Raw genomic sequence first — 18,327 nt, 5'->3', positions numbered from 1 at the left:
TAAAACACACAATAGATATTTTGAAAGACATAGTACAAATTGAATCACTTCTTGGGGAATAAAAAAAAATAGTGCCAAAGAATAGTAGTACAGAAAGAGATTAATTTTAAATAGCAACATCCCGAAGGTCTACAGAAGAAATAACGAGTTAGTTGTTCAGAGACACAAGGGCAATTCATTTATTCACTTATTTATTCATGAAATATTGGTTAAAATATACTATATTTCCCCATTCCTTCATTCAACAAATATCCATTGAGTACCTACCGTCGTTTATTGCCCCAGGCACTGGGAATAAAAGAAATGAATAATGAGATAAGTACTCTCTCTCATGTATCATGTATTACAAGGGGCAGAAATACAAAATAAACACACAAATGAATAATAAATATATTTTTTATTATAAAAATAAAATATTTTAGATAGAAGTAAATAAAGCATAATGCCAGATGCAATGGAGAACAATGAAGTAGGATGAGGTGGTCACAGGCATTAAATATGGTTCTCAACCTTGACTGAACTGAAAGTTACCTGGAAGATTTTTTTTTTCCAGTTTTATTGAAATATAATTGACATATAACATTGTTTAAGGTATACAAAATAATGATTTTAAAGATATATGTTATAAAATTATTATAAGAAAAAGTTGAATTAATTTCCATCAGGTTACATAATTAGTTTTTTCCTTCTGATGAGAACTTTTAAGATCTGTTCTCTTGGCAACTTTCAAATACACAATGCGTTATTGTTAACTATAGTAGTCGTGCTCCATGTCAAATTCCCAGAACTTATTTATCTTGTAACCGGAAGTTTATACTTTTTGACCACCTTTACCCATTTCCCCTACCTCCTATGCCTGCCCGTGGCATCCACCCATCTGTTTTCTGTTTCTAAGAGTTTGATTTATTCGTATTCCACACAGAAGTGAGATCATGCAATATTTTGTTTTCTTTCTGTCTGATTTACTTTTATGCTAATACCATACTGTTTTGATTTCTATAGCTTGGTAATATAGTTTGAAATCAGCTAGTATTTTGCCTTCAGACTTGTTCATTCTCAGAATTGCTTTGTCTACTCAGGGTCTTTTGAAGTTCCAAATGAACTTTAGGACTGTTTTTTCTATTTCTGTAAAAAATATCATTGGAATTTTGATAGCGATTGCACTGAATGTATAGATGACTTTGGGTAGCATGGATATTTTACAATATGAATTCTTCTGTTCCATGAACACAGGATATCTTTCCATTTATTTGCATCTTTTTCAGTTTTTCATGAATATTTTATAGCTTTCAGTGTACAGACGTTTCATCTCCTTGATTAAATTTACTCTTAAGTTTTTGTTTTTGATGCTATTATAAATGATTTTTAAAAGTTTCTTTTCCAGGGGTGCCTGGATGGCATAGTTGGTTAAGCATCCAACTCTTAGTTTTGGCTCAGGTCGTGATCTCATGGTTGTGAGATCAAGCCCTGAAACGGGCTCCACGCTTAGCACAGAGGGCTTGGGATTCTCTCTTCCTCGGTCTGCTTGGGAGTCTCTCTTCCTCTCCCTCTTCCCATCCTGCTCATGCTCTCTCTCTAAAATAAATAAATAAATCTTTTTAAAAAATTTTTTTCCAGATATTTCATTGTTAGTACTTGGAAACTTAATTGATTTTTGTATGTTGATTTTGTATCTAACACCTTTACAGAATACGTTAATGTTTTGGTGAAGTCTTTAGGACTCGTATAAAATCATTTTATCTGCAAATAGGCCAATTTTACTTCTTCCTTCAAAATTCAGGTGACTTTTCTTTTTCTTGCTTGATTGCTCTGACTAGGGCTTTCAATACTGTGTTAAATAGGAGAGTGAGAGTGGGCTCCCTTGTTTTGTTCTTGATCTTAGAGGAAAAGCTTTCAAAATGTTGAGTACCATTGAGTTCGATGTTAGCTGTATGAGCTTATCATTTACAGCCTTTATTATGTTGAGGTATGCTCCTTCTATACCCAATTTGTTGAGAGGCTTTATCATGAATGGATATTGAATTTTACCAAATGTCTTTTCTGCACCTATTGAGATGATCATATAATTTTTATTTTTTATTCTATTAATGTCATGAATCCCATTTATTGATTTGCATGTGTTGAACCATCCTTGCATTCCCATGATGGATCCCACTTAATCATGGTGTATGATCCTTTTAATATGCTGTTGAATTTGGCTTGCTAGTATTTGGTTGAGAGTTTTTGCATCTATATTAATCATTAATATGGACCTATAGTTATCTGTTCTTTTTGTTTGTTTGTTTTTTTCTTGTAGTGTCCTTATTTGCCTTTGGCATCAGAAAAATCCTGGCTTCATAAAATGAGTTTGGGAGTATTCCTTCCTCTTTAATTTTTTGGAAGAGTTTAAGAAGGATTGGCATAAATTCTTCTTCAAAAATTTAATAAGATTCATCCGTGAAACTATTTGGTCCTGGGCTTTTCCTTGTTGGGAGGATTTTGATTACTGATTCAATCTCCTTACTCACTTTGGTCTGTTTAGATTTTCTATTTCTTCATGATTCAGTTTTGGTAAGTTGTATTTTTCTAGGAATACATTCATTTCTTCTAGATTATCCAGTCTATAGACATACAGTTATTCTTAGTGGTCTCTCATGGTCCTTTGTATTTCTGTTAATCATTATTTTATTTATTCATTTTCTCATCCAGAACACCTAAAACTCTGTATTAAAAACAAACAAACAACACTAAAAACTTTTATAAAGCCTGCTAGGGCTGTCTGTAAGGTAACAGGAAACCAAAAATTACAAGAAAGCATTACACCATAGAGGTAAACCAGTGTTATAATCTGCTTTTGCTTGAGGCACCACCAACCCTAGAGACTAGAAGCTGTGCTTTAAATTGTCAACTACAAAGAAGTCACAGGGTACAACATCCTCAGCTCTAGGAGGATGGAAGTTCAGATTCATGTCTTGAATTAAAACCCTGGATTCCCAAGAGTAAGGAGCAATAGGAGCCTTCATTCACTGTTGAGGGTATAAATTCATGCAACCATATGGGAAACTGTTTGACATTAACTAAAAAGCTGATTGTGTTTATTCCCCCAATGGAGTATCATCCCTCTTAAAAATTTACTCCAGGGAAAATCTTGCTTTTATGTATATAAGATAATGTCCGTAGCCACACTGTAGTTTAACAGCCTCCCACTTGAAACACACCAAATGTCCACCGGTGGTAAGATGGATAAATAAATTCTCCTGTATTTAATGCCCTGATCCTTTTTCTATTAGTGTCAAATAAGCAGATACTGATGGATGTCAGTAGCAATAGCAATCTTCCACCATACGGAAAATCATTACAAACAAATTGGATTTTGTGAAATATATATAAAAAAGTGAAAGCAATTGGTTAGGTGTTACCACACTTTTCAAGTGCTTGTAAGGTGCCAAAATACTTGTTAGTGTCCTGATTCTCTTTTCACATTCATGAAGGGATCCACATGTTGAGAAATGACTCAGTGATGTCTTCTTCCTCATCATAATCACTGATTTTCCTTCTACCCCTTGCCGTAACACCTCCTTATAGGTATGACCTTTAAGTAAAAGATGAAAACAATTTAAAAACTTGGGAAAATTTTTAAAGGATTATGGACAGTTTGTCATGCAATTTTTCAGGAGGAAAACTCAAAAATTTTTTGTTGTTTTGTTTTGTGGTTTTGGTTTTTTTCAATTTAAATTCAATTCATTAACACATAACCGTATTATATGGTAGAGGTAGACGTCAGTGATTCATCAGTCTTATATAACACCCCGTGCTCATTACATCACGTGCCCTCCTTAATGTCCATCACCCAGTTACCTCCTCCCCCTTGCCCCCACCCCTCCAGCAACCTTCAGTTTCTTTCCTGTGATTAAGAGTTTCTTATGGTTTGTCTCCCTCATTGGTTTCAACTTCTTTTATTGTTTCCTCTCTTCCCTTATGATCCTTTGTTTTGAGGAAACCAAAATTTTAAAGTAAATTACAAAGAAAACCATTATTAAGTAAATTTTTCTATGTAAATACATTTATTTATACTTCTGATCTATTCACATCTCTCCTATGGATTACAATCTCTATCACATCTTTGGATATAAAGTCAAATATTCTTAACAGTGTAATATGCCACCATTTACATAGATATGATTGGGTGTTTTGTTTTTGTTTTTGTTTTTTAATCAACAGACTCCATAACCTTTCTGCCTGTTCACTACATCTTTCTTTCTTTCTTTTTTCTTTCTTTCTTTTTCTTTCTTTCTTTCTTTCTTTCTTTCTTTCTTTCTTTCTCTTCCTTCTTTCTTTCCTTCCTTCCTTCTTTCTTTTCAGAGACAGAGAGAGAGCATGCATGCAAGTGAGGGAAAGGGTGGATAGAAAGGAGAGAGAGAGACTCTTTTTTTTTCTTTTTTTCTTTTATTTATTTATTTGAAAGAGATAGAGACAGCCAGCAAGAGAGGGAACACAAGCAGGGGGAGTGGGAGAGGAAGAAGTAGGCCCATAGCAGAGGAGCCTGATGTGGGGCTCGATCCCATAATGCTGGGATCATGCCCTGAGCCGAAGGCAGACGCTTAACCACTGTGCCACCCAGGCGCCCCAGAGAGAGAGACTCTTAAGGAGACTCTGCATTGAGCATGGAGCCTGATGCAGAGTTCGATCCCAGAATCCCAAGATCATGACTTGAGCTTAAATCAAGAGTTGGACACTCAACCGACTAAGCCACCCAGGCACCCCCGTCTCTTTCTCTATACTTGTTCTTTCTCCTCACAGGGTCTCTCGCTCCTACTTTTCTCCCTAAAGTTATCAACGTCTTCTTGGATTCACTTCCATCTGTAAAGGACTTAGATTTAATAGCACATCACTTTAAATACATTCAGGTCAAGATATTTGCTTCACTAATTTACCTCGTAGTACATCTGTGGTATTTGCCTGGCTAAATTACACACCTACATCCATCTGATTATCCTGTGATTCTGAATGCTGCTGAGGAATTCACTCCGGTAGGCATATTTGAGCCACTGAAAATAGCTGCCCTCCAACTTTGACTAGGCCTTCAGTGCTGGTCAGCAATAAAGTATATTTTCTTAGTGAAGTCTTTCTCAGCTTTCCCTAGTGACAATTCCAGATCTCCCTTTCTTCCCCAACCTCTGAACCACCACTTCCACTTTGCTCATAGCAGATGACCTTGCCCCTTAATAGAAAGAGACTGTAGTAGACATAAGATTAGAACTCTCTCAACTTCTCGCAGTTAAAACCACAAATTACCTCTACCTATCTACCTTTTTTACTTCTCTTTGGGCATTTTGCAAAGAAAGTAGCATGATTTCTCTTTTACAAATTGAACTCCCCTGTGCTGTGGCTCCCAACTTCTCCATCTATTTGAATAAGTTAATGCAATCAATCACCAACTCTACCACCACCACTCCTTCTTTTTATAGCTCCAGATTCTTTGTTGTAGTGGATCCCTCTCTTGAGTATGTGAAGATAATCATCTTCTAAAAATATCTCTTATTTTTCATTCTCACATTCCTCCTCCAGCTAATGTCAACATTCTCCTCCACTGAGAGTCACATTTCTACATTCTCTGATTCCCCAACTCTCACCTTTATCATCATTCTTTGGTATTCTAATCAGTCTTTTCTTCCCCTCTCCATATCCTTAACGTAAGCATTCTTGGAGTGCTATCTTCCATATCCTTAACGTAAGCATTCTTGGAGTGCTATCTTCGTTCCTTTCTTTCTCTTCCCTCCATTCTCTTTGCTTATGTGATCTCTTATTTCGGACTTAAATGAGCATTTAAATAGAGACTATTCTCAAATCCTCACCCTATATAAAACCTGTGCATTCTGCTTCTAGATCTCTCTATCTGGAAGACCAAGAACACTTCAGTTCAGTCTCTCCAAAACTTAATTTAATATCTGCTCCAGCACAGCTAATTTTTCATTCTTTGCCCTCAGGGAATGGTATCACACTCCAGCCAATTATCCGGGTGAGAAATTGTTCTTCATCCTACAACCATTCAGCAGTACAAGTCATTGTAAATTCCTGCCAGAATTATAGTTAAAGCCCTTTTTCTGCATCTAGTATTGCCCTTCTTCAGATAGTCACACTGAAGCCAGAGTGCTTCTAAAGAGCACATCTACTCCCATCAGTCCCCCAACTAAAACCTCTGAATGTCTCCCCACTGACCTCTGATACAATCCAACTCGTTTTCAGAGTTTACAAAGTCCTGAATGATGTGATTCAGGCAGCTTCCTCTCACATTACCTTCCTTTATAGTCTATACCAACTTTTAATTTTTCATTTCTAAGGTGTGTCATATAATCCCTTTACCTCTGAAGCTTTATAAACTATTCTTCTGTGTGGAGTACGTTTTCCTCAGTGACCCACAGAAAACTGGCCTTCTCCTCTGAAAGCACATATTGCATTGTAGAATTACCTGTTTTTTGTTTTGTTTTGTTTTTTTGCCTGTACCGCCAACAAAATTCCTGGGACAGAAACCGGGCAAGCTTGTTTAACTCCATATCCTTAGCACCTACCAGAGTGCTTGTCACATAGCTGGCCACTTGTAAAATAGAATCTGACCCCTTTGGTTCTTTCTACAATACCATATTCTGAGTTTAAATGCACATATTAGGTATCAACTAAATGATTATTGAATGGGTGCTTATTGAAAGTTCTTTTTCTAGACCAACTCTAATTGAAATAATTTACACTGTTCCTTCTTCCCCTTTTTGTTTCCTCGTTTCAGGTTAGGGTCATAACATTTTTCCTTAGCCAATTCATACCCTGCCAGATGTCTCATCAGCTTTTCTTTCCTTGTCATGTCAAAATCTGTGTAATAAATGTATCTACTCTCCTCTTTTCTGGGATCTTTCTTTCTCAACTGTATTCATTAGTTCATTCAGACTCTTCCTTCCAGTTACTTTCTATGCTTTTGTTATTTTACCTATATCCAAGTTGTACTTGCTAATTTGCCTACACCCAAGTTCTACCCATGATTTAGATAGTTAGAAAATAAAGTACTTTGATCAACCTGAAGAGAAGGAAAGGGAATAGAAAATCTAAAAATTCTGAACTGTTCTTTACAATAATGTGAATTTCTTGAGGACAAAAGCTATGTCTATATATCTTTATAGTCTCGGGACCCAAGGCTTGTCAAGTCTATACTAGTTGTTAAATGTCTGTTGAGTGAATATCAGTTTAGTCTCCTTGAATTTAGACCAATTCTGGTCCTGCTAATTGGGTGATCCTAGTCAAGTTAACTTGCAAATAAAAGGAAGACAAATTCATTTTTAAAGTCTTCCTAAGTTCCAAAGTCTAGAATTCTATTATTTCAATTCTCTACAATATGACCTACCCTGCTTTACAAATTTAACATTTTCTCTTCGTAGAGCACCAATGGAGGAGGAGAGATTGTTCATGAAACAAATGTTGCAGTAAAATGAATCTATTATAACAGAGATTAATTTAACAAGCTCTTTTTGACTTAATTGAATCTTTGCAGGATGGAGTTAGTGTATTAGAAGATGATGATGATGTTTTGTACTGGCTTACTGATTATAATGAGCTCATGAGATTTTGTGGTATTTGGAGAACAATTAACATATTTATAAGAAAAATGGAATACTAAAGTTTTTATATGTAACGTATGTGAAATGTTGAAATCTTCAATAAATATTAGAACTTAATTTGGAACAAACTGTTTCTCCACATACAATATAACAATACAAGGGGTTCTGAATTACTACATTTATTTTAGATAGACATCTGATTTCTAGTCTTTTCCAGTAGTACTGCGATGTAACCATGGGAAGCACCTTCTCTTGTTGGCAGGGAAACAAAATCACCAAGATGTTAGTTTACAATTGTGAGCTTGAAAAAATGGTAGGGACATTCATATTCTGAGTAATCCCCAGGGTAACCATGGATAAACTGAATATACAGACATCCACAGAGTTGCTAGGTGTGTTTGGTGGAAAATGCATCTTCATGTCGTTTCTATGGCAATCATAAATAAGTCTAACTGCTCTGAAATCAACACAGCAGCTGCCCATACAAACAGATACATTCAACAAAATCTGGAGAGTTTCAGCATCCATCAGTAGTTTGGTTCTAGGCAAGCTTGTTTACAATAACAGAGTATGTCGTTCAGTAACATTCACTTCTTATGTCAACTCCTAAAGCTTCATTTTAGTTTTGACTTTGTTCATGTTCAATAAGGATTTTAGAGAGGACTGATGAGGTTAATTTTCCACGTAGGAGGATTGGCTTAATATTGTCTCCATTTACCAATGTAAGAAATAGGGGGGAAAAAAGGAGGGGGGATTCTTTAGAAAAAAAAAGGTAATTTGTTCAGCACTCATTTCATTCAACAACAACAAAACAACTACTTATTATTATTACTCTTGTTATTACCTTAATATAAGCTAAACATTTTGTTAATTGTTACATTATAGCTATTATCTTATGCAGTCCTCACAGCAACCCTATGAATTAGGTGGTATCGATATTCCACCTCATAGAAAAAAGAATAGGCCCAGAGCAATTAAGTGATTTATACAGGTAGTTAGAGGAAAACTAAGATTTGAACACAAGCAGGTTTTATAATTCTTAATTGAGAAAGGCTTTTCCAAGTGATACATAAAAATTTAATGCTAGAAAAGAGAAGATCGTGTACTTGTTTACGTAAGACTAAAAAAAGGTTTGTATAATAAAAAACAAAATAAAGTTTAAAGAAAACAATAAACTGTGAACAAATATTTGCAGCTCACGATGAACTTTTATTTCCCTTCTAGAGTATTTATAAGTCAATAACAGAAATATCACACATTCGATGGAAAATAATGGATAAAGACAGTACCTAAAAAAGAAACACAGCTCTTAAGCATATGAAATGATGCAAATATCACTCTTATAGAAATGCAGATTAAAACTCTATCAAAAATTTTTCTCACCTAACAGATCAGCAAAGATCAAAAAGGAATAATAAAGTGGATTGATAAAGGTGTGTGAAAAAGTCACTCATATATTATTGGTGAGAACATGAATAGGTACAAATCACATGGATAATAATCTGGCAATAACTATAAAAATTAACACTTTGACCCAGCAATTCTCCTTTTGGAATTTATAGCAGTCATATACATATTTATACATCAGTTTCTCATTGCAGCAATAGAAAATACCGGATGCACCCTAATTGTCTATCAATATGGGACTGGTTTGGATGAATTGCTATAAAGGCTTACGATGGGATAGTATATCTAATACTTTGTAACCCTCAGAATCCCTATTCCTGGTCACCGTTGCTTGGGACACGAAGGCTAGGTACATTCTGTGTGACCTCATGCTGTTTTCTCCTCATTAGTCACCTGATTTTCTGCCCCTCATGGGACAAGAGCCCCATCTGTAACCCCAGTCCATTTGACCAGGCCTCGATACTCTGTCCATTTCTGCTTTCAGAAGATGTATCCTCTCCTAAGTTAAAACCATCTCCATGGATGTGACAAAAGCATGCATACCAGCCTGAAGTGGTGTTCCAGCTGCAACACACCCCAGGCTCATCATTTGACAAATAGGTCTATGGTGTCTTTTTAGGACACTGGGCACCATAACTCTCCAAATCCTCCATTTTCATCTTTTCTTCCTGGATGCAAAGTCTTAATCCCTTTACATATATTGTATAGTACTAGATTTGTTCTTCAAGAGGATTATTTTAGTTTCCATTTAAATGTGCAGAAAATGTTGATTTTATATTCATGTGTTCAACAACCCTTTATTGCATACTTGAGTAGAGCATATATAAGGCATGGTGCTAAATTGGGGTATACAAAGAAGGGTAATACATGGGTTCCCATTTCCATGACCTAAGAGTTCAACAAAAAGCAGGGATAGCACAGCATGCACTATAATTGAAGTGTTTGGGACAGCGGAAAATGGGGCCTAATCTAACTTAGCAAATGGGAGGTGGGGCACCAAAGGCTTCAAGAGAACAAGTGAAAGTTGAGCAAGAGATTGGGAGTAGAAAGGTAAACGGATAAGAGAGAGATTAGAGTAGACTTTCTAAGATACTTTCATATAAATTACTTAACAGAATGTTTAAAGGTCTGAGAGATTTCTTGTTGCTTAAAGTGCACTAGCTGGTGACATAGAGTAAATGTTATCTGCTTAGTTATTTTAGTCTTCAAGAGCATTCACACTGGAGCAAAATGAAACCTTTGTTCTTTTTAGAGCATAATACAGTGTTTGTTGATATTGCATTTCTGTTCTTTTTTTTTTTAAACTGATGACAACCATGAATAAGTTCTCTCGCTGAAACTGCATTATCAATTTTACGTAGACAGAAACATAATTACTGAAGATGGATTTTAGCCAGGCCACCTGAATTAATAACCAGCCTAAATCTTCTTGCTCTGGGAGAGGGTGGAACAAAACTATTTATTGACCACAAGTGGTCATGACCTTTGCTATCTTCCGCACTCAAAATACCACAGGAGGAAGTCATCTAAAACACCATGACATTTAAACCAAGTGAGAAATTCATGTAGACAATTTATGAGGACAAGCTAACACTTCTCCTAACTTGCACCACTATTTTTTAGATGCCATAATTAAAATATGCCTCTTTAATATTTCCAGAAATAATACTAGTTATTTCCTTGTTGTATTAACTACTGCCTTTAATCCACTTTTGCCCCACATGAAAATTTATCTCCTTTTGGTTTTTATGATTTTTTTTTTTCTGCCAGGAGGACATAGAAGAGAAAATGCCCAAATTCTCACTTTACAGTCATGTATAGTGGCTTTTCATACTTGGTTGGAGAAAAGCATTCTCAATAGGAATATTCAGCCAATGATCTATTCTTAGCTTTGGTTATATTTGCTATTGCTAGAGCCAAAAATGACCAAGATGAATGCCCTCTAGCATTTGATTTAACTCGACTTTGATTGGAACAACAGAAATACAATTCAAAGTAATATAAATAATAAAGTAATTTTTTGGTTCACTTCACCAAATCATCATAAGAACGAAGAGTGCCTGGTCTTGGGGAAGTAGAAACGAAGAATTTGAATGCCATCAGGACTCTTTCTTGGTCTGTCATTTCTATTTTCCTTTGGGTTTCAGCTTTGTCATTCAGCCTGGCACCTCCATGTGACTGAGACATGGTCCATGGTAGGAAAAAACTACCTCTCAGCTTCATTTAGAAATATCCCAAGAAAGGGCATTGATAAGCCCAAGTTGGCTCATAACTATCCAAACATTAGGTCAGAAAACTAGGGCTGGAACAGACAGGGAAAAAATAATTCCCAAACAGAAGGAGATGCTGTTGCCATGAGAAGCAAGAGTAGTGAGGAGACAAAGCTGTCAACAGTCTGTATGAGTTAGACTTATTACACATCAAAATTGCATTTGTTCAAACTATAAAAATAATTCTCTAGGATTTTTTTTTTCATTTTCATACACTAAAAAGCACTAAGGTTCCAGAGTTGCTTGAGGACAGATGTATCATTAAGGGCAAAATCTGCTGATTTGCTGTTTATTGAGTGATATTAACTGCTCTGCAAATATAATGCTGCATGTTAGTGTGAACACCAAGAAATTTTAGAAAACCATAAATTGTTTTCACATTTTTAGTCTTCTGGTAGTTATTATCTATGAAAGCAAACAAATTTGAAAATATACAGGAAAGAATAAAAACATTGGAGAAAAGACTGATTTTAAACAAAACCCACTATGATGAGTCATTCTTTACCAAATTTCTTTCTAAAAAAAATGAATTACAAACAAGTAATTCGATGCTTTGTTTTCTGGGAAAAATCAATTCACCATCCATTTATTTACAATTGAGTAAGTATTTGTTGCATAATCATAAAGAGATATAATCCTAAAGCATAGACATTTTTGCCAAAAGGACATTTGGAGAAATATGGGCAATTGCAGTTCAAAGAATGAAACATACCTCCAGCTAGAAAGATCAAGGAGATTTCATAGATGAAGAATATCACAATATGCTGTCCTTGGTAATTTTTACTGTTATAAGTCTTCTTTTTGTATTTAATCTGAAGGAATTGCCCACCAAAGTAAAAGCAGAGCTGTGAACATCATCTGGGCATCCAAGTCCCATTGTTCATGTTTCTCTTTCTCTAACTTCTGTTCTTAAAGAATTGTCATTGGTGATGATGGGTGAAAGTGGGAATATTTTTTTGATATATTGAAATATTTTCCCTTGGTGGATTTTATTTTTTAATTTTTTTAAAGATTTCCTTATTTACTTTAGAGAGAGAGAACACGCACAAGTGGGAGGAGGAACAGAGGGAGGGAGAGAGAGAGAGAATCTTGAGCAGACTCCCCACTGATCGCAAAGCCTGATGCAGAACTCGATCCCAGGACCCTGAGATTATGACCTGAGCCAAAACCAAGAGTCAGATACTTAACTGACTGAGCCATCCAGGTGCCCCTTCAGTTGGTGGATTTAAAAAAAAAAAAATTCAGGTTCGGGTCACAAAAGCACACATAAGGCTATAAATATCCACTATCATTCATTCATGAAGTAATTATTGTGAAAGTACTATATTCACTCCTTTATTCTTTCAACAAATATTTGATGAGTATTTGAGGATACTCTGGTAAAGAAGACAAAGTTCCTGATCTCATGGAGATGACAGTCTTGTGGAGGAAACTGACATTTATAATACTGTAAGGCATGATAAATAGTAAGTAAATGCAATACAATAAATAAATATAAATAAATATAATTCAGGATAGTTAAAAGTCCTTTGAAGACAATAAAAGCAACAAAAGGCTAAGGAGTCCGGAAGAGGGAAAGACTCTAAGATGGAGCATACAGACAGGAGAGTATTAAGAATGAAACAGAAAAAAAAAGAAAAACACTCTGCATGTGCAGTATGCCATCAGGAGGCACTATACTAGCTGCTAAGACTTATAAAAATATATGTTTGGCATGGTCTTTACTTTAGCAACCAGAAGTTTTCAATTTAATTGGAAAAACAGGGCATACGCATAAGTAATCATATAGAACAGTATACACAGGGTTGGATCTGGGTATAAATTATCTGAGTGCATGCAATCATGCAATTCTAAGACTGGGAAACACAACTCATTATTTCATGAACATATTTGATTATGAGTGGATGAATATGAAATGAGTACCCAAGTAAATATTCCTTCCAGTTAAACCCATCATCATTTTCTGTGCCAGTGGGTCTCTTGCAATGTTGTCGAAGCTATACTCATGCAAACTTAGTTCTTCCTCCCTGAATCCCTATCTCAGAAATCACTCAAATGTCCCAGCTAGAAAAGCAGAGCTCTGTCTTACCACCTACTCTGCACATACCCCTCATATTACTAGGGCCTCATATTTACTAAATTTTCCCCAAAACTATTTTCTCCATCTTCACAACCTTTCTGAGCAACTTCTCTTATGACCTGTTATAAAGATGTACAATATCCTTATTATTCTTGCATCCTTTCCTACCCTATGCTATCATTTCTTTACTAGGTTGCCAACATGAGCTTAAAAAGCTAAAATCTAATTATACCGACACCCTCCCACGACTTCCCTTTGCCTTTTGTACTGAGACCAAATTCTTTATCACGGCCAACCACTTCGCCTGGCCCCTTCCGCGCCTATGAATTCTCTTCTTGCCGCTTATACAGCCTCCTCATCAGGTTCCTTTCAGGTCCTGGAATATCTGATGCTACCTCTTGCCACCAGACTTTGCCAGGAAGTGCTCTCCAGGTTTTGTTTTGACCCATCTCCGCTGACCCTGTCTGCTACGTCTTGCATCCCTCTAATGCCCGCTCATATTGTACGTCTCAGGTTGTTTCTTTTCCTCAGGAAAATCTTCCGTGACTGCCCCCCTCCACCACCCTGGCAAGAGTTCCTGTGTACCTTTCTCCTAAGCTGTTGTTATACTTAAATTTCATCTTCATTTCTCGTGGTTATTTTATTAATATCTAACTTACATTCTAAGATCTAATTAATACAGGGGCTATGTTTGTTAACTTAGCAAGCGGAGTGCTTCTTAAACTGTTTGTTGAATGACTAAAAGTGTCATTTTCTTTAAAGCTCTGTTCAACTTTGCCATTTCCTGTTTTGCAAAGATGTACTGTTGAATGCAAAAAAATAATAAAGTTTTCAAGACAATTGGGACACTGAATTAATATGATTGAGAGATCTAGATTTAACTGAAATGGGAAAATGATAACCTTTCAGTAATGTGATTCTCTAATGAAGGCATTTTATTTCCTCCAGTGTCTTTTCATTTACTTTGAAGAAAATAAGATGTCAAACCACTACAACAAGTTGTACGTTACTTCAAATACATGATTTTCTACTTGCTAGAATGAACCCAAATAAGCATTTCTAAATGACTAGACTCAAATAATCATACCATTTTTTCATTTTGCCTGTAGAAACAAATAATGCATAATTTATTGCCAAAGATGTGGCACTTACCTTTAAACCTCTCATAAGCTGGAAATAATTCTAGAAGTGCCATATGGTTATATGATCCAGACAAGTAGAATGGATTCCAATGATTTCAGCTAATTCCAACTCCAAAATTCATGTCCCCAAGCTGCTGCTCCTTCCCAGGTGCTCCGTCATTATACTTACACTCGTTCTACAAAAGACCTCAAGGACTTGACAAAAGCCTCTCTTACAAGGACCCAAGTGCATGTAAATTCTACTTCTCCTAAAGTAATGTCGATCAACTAACCCACTGTAACTGGAACAATGTAAAATTGATGAAATTGCTTTTCTAGTTATACCTTTTAAGATCTCATTAGCACCACAAAATGGAGATTTTGGTAATTCTCTGGCTGCAATAATGGCTGCAGATTTTTTAAAAAGATGTCCTAAAATACACAAACATATAAAAAGTGTTTCCTGCTTAGTCCTACCTGTGTGGTAGGATGGATCCCATCAGTTGATGCGAGCAGCGTCGATGTCAAATTGTAAGAACGTATGGGATGGAACATCTTGTCTACCTTTGGAAAATACACATTCTGCTTTGTCCACACATTTTACACCCGTCCCATAAACACACACACACACACACACACACACACACACACACACACACACGCCAGTTCTCTCTCTCTCTCTCAAGAATCTCAAAGTCTCATACCATTATTGCATCAGCTCAAAGTTAAATGTGTCAATATATAAATCAGGATTAGTTACAGATGATAATTCTCAGGTACAGCTCCTTGGATTGCATTTATTAATCTAAAAATCTATACTGCAATAAGACAACTTATTTACCCCTCAAACACCCTTTTTACAATGGTGCAAAATCATGAATAACTGCTTTAGTTAGGCCCATTCCAAAAACAGAAAAAATGATATGCACACAACTGGCATTGGTCATAGCGATTCTGAAATCCAGCTGGTAATATGTTGCCACATTCTTGAAAATGGCTCAGTCCTGTTTCCTAAGGATTGTTCTCCATGGTCTTCAGCACTTGGTTCTTGCTGCCATCCTGAGTCATCCTTTCTCCTCCATGTAAAGCAGGTCTTCTCTGTAGCTGAGTTTTTCACAATGCTTTATTCCAATGGAAATTTTGTATTCTCTCTGTACCATCCAGTTCAAATTGGAATACTTATTTTAAAATCTGTTTCTTCTGTTATCAACTTATAATTCACTCCATTAGAAAAAAAGTCCTCCTACAAATTTCTTCTATATCTTAGTCTCCCTGTGAAAGTTCTGTCTAACAGCATGCTTAGGATTCTTAAAAATCTTATTATTAAATAGAATCTATAAGACATTTTAAGACTTCTTAGAAGGGCTTTTGAATTTCTGGAAGTCTCTGTGAGGTATTGCCTTAGCAATTTCTGATATCTTAATGGAGAATTTTATAGTCTCTGGATTTGATCTTTTTCTGAAAATATGTCTTAATTTTTTTAAGGATTTTATTTATTTATTTGACAGAGAGAGAGACAGCCAGAAAGAGAGGGAATACAAGCAGGGGGAGTGGGAGAAGAAGAAGCAGGCTCCCAGCATAGGAGCCTGATGCAGGGCTCGATCCCAGAACGCCGGGATCACGCCCTGAGCCAAAGGCAGACGCTTAACGACTGAGCCACCCAGGCACCCCTGAAAATATGTCTTAATTTGAGGATGATTGTTATATAGAGTCGCTGAGAATCAGAAACTGTTTCACTTTTGAACTCAAAAGCTTCCAATCTCTTTATATTAACAGTTATTATTTAGTTCATCTCTCATGCACTTTTATCATAAGTAGCAAAATGAAGCCAGATGTCACCTTCAGTCTTCTGCTGGGAATTCTCCTTGGCTAGATTACTGAGTTAGTTATTTTCCTTCTTTCCACTTTACTGCAGAAACAGTGTGGCTAAACTTTCTACCTGCACAGTATCGGGCATCCTTCCCTGCTGGTACTGACATTTCTCTTACTTTCCTCACCCCCAGCCTCCTCAAGTCTCCTTAGGCCTCCATTGACACGTTCCTAAAAGAATTGTAGTCTTTTTTTAACATCTCTTCAAAGTCCTCCCAGCTTCCACAAATCTCTTGATCTTAAAGCCACGACTACGAGGTTTCTTTTTTTCTTTTTTATCCTGATGTTTTCATTTGTTCATATCAAATTTGTTCTATTTTTTAGGTCTATTTCCATAACTTATCAATTTTCATGTAGACTAAAATCATATTTAAGTTCAAGATTTTCAAATCAGGCTATTTTTCTCTAGGCCAAAGCATCAACTTTTTCTTGGCTAAACACCTGTGTTTCAGATTGGACTGATTTTTCCCCCCTACTTTATAATCACTGCCTAAAACATTATTGATTCTCAGAAGTAAGTTTTTCTAAACACCAAACTAGATCGGTCTTAACAGGGTTACTGTGCTTTCAATAACGTATCAATAACGTATCTTGAGGTTTGACTACATGTTAAGCATGTTGTTTTAGTTGCTGGAGATAAATAGGTAAATAAAACAAATGTGTTAGACATGAATCATAATCTGCTGACCTAGGAGGGCAAAGCATACAATACACTTTTAAAAAGTTTGTTAAAATTTATTAATTCACTAAAATTAACAGTAATAAACTCATTACATGTTAATTTAAATAATGTATTTATGAAAAATAACTTTTTCTAAACAAAAAAAATAGGGAAAACAATGGCTATTTTAGTCTATTCTGGCTGCTTATATCTCAAGTTCTGGATGATGGAATTCTAAGATCAAGGTGCTGGCAGATTTGGTGTCTGGTAAGGGTTTATCTCCTGGTTCATACACTGCCATCTTCTTATTGTGCCCACACATGGCAGTGAGGAGAAGAAAGCTCTTTGGGGTCTCTTTTATAAGAGTTCTAATCCCATTTATGAGGGCTCTGTCCTCGTGACCTAATTAACTCCCAAAGGCCCACCTTCAAATACTATCACACTGGGGATCAGGTTACAACATATGAATTTTGGAGAGACACAAACATTTAGTCCCCAAATTCATGTCTTCTCACATGCAAAGACATTCATTCCATCCCAACAGTCACCAAAGTCTTAACATATTCCAGCATCAATTCGAAAGTCTCCTCTAACTATCATCTAAATTAGATAGGGGCGAGACTTGAGAGATGACTCATACTGAGGCAAATTCCTCTCCAGCTGCGAGTCTGTAAAAACAAACAAGTTGTGTGCTTCCAAAATACAATGGTAGGACAAGCATGGCTTAGATATTTCCATTCTAAAAGGGAAAAATAGGAATGAAGAAAGGAGTGACAGGTCCCAGCTAAGACTAAAACTTAACAGGGCAAATTCCTTTAGACCTTAAGGCTTGAGAATAATTCTCTTTGGCTGTTCTGTCTTCCAGGCCACTGGGCTGCAACGTCACCTCACAGGCTCAGAAGGATGTCCATGGAGTGGCCCTGGGCCTGGGTCCTGTCCCAGTGGTGGTTCCACTGGGCACAGCCCACACCAAAGCTCTTTGAGGCAGCCCCATCCTTGAGGAACTGGGAGGGGCATCCTGGCCCACCTGAACTGAAGAGGTAACACTGCCCTTTGAGATTGCTCGGTGCCCGGGGTCCTTGCATTCTGCACGCCTGCAGAGATGGCACTGCATGGAGAAGAGCTCCCGGCTTCTGTTGAGATGGCTGAGCCATAATAGTCTCCTTATCAAATAGTCACTTGGCCACATGGTTAGTATTCTCATTTTTTTGGTCATAGGGATAGACTAAGAATTTTCTAAACCTTTAAGTTCCAATTCCACTTTTCTTAACAACTCTATCTTTAAATCATTTTCCTCTTCTTGCATTTTATTATATGCTGTCAGGAGGAGCCAAGC

The sequence above is a fragment of the Ailuropoda melanoleuca genome, chromosome 19 (genome assembly GCF_002007445.2).
Source record: "Ailuropoda melanoleuca isolate Jingjing chromosome 19, ASM200744v2, whole genome shotgun sequence".
NCBI classification, from domain to species: domain Eukaryota; kingdom Metazoa; phylum Chordata; class Mammalia; order Carnivora; family Ursidae; genus Ailuropoda; species Ailuropoda melanoleuca.
This window is presented reverse-complemented; position numbering follows the sequence as displayed.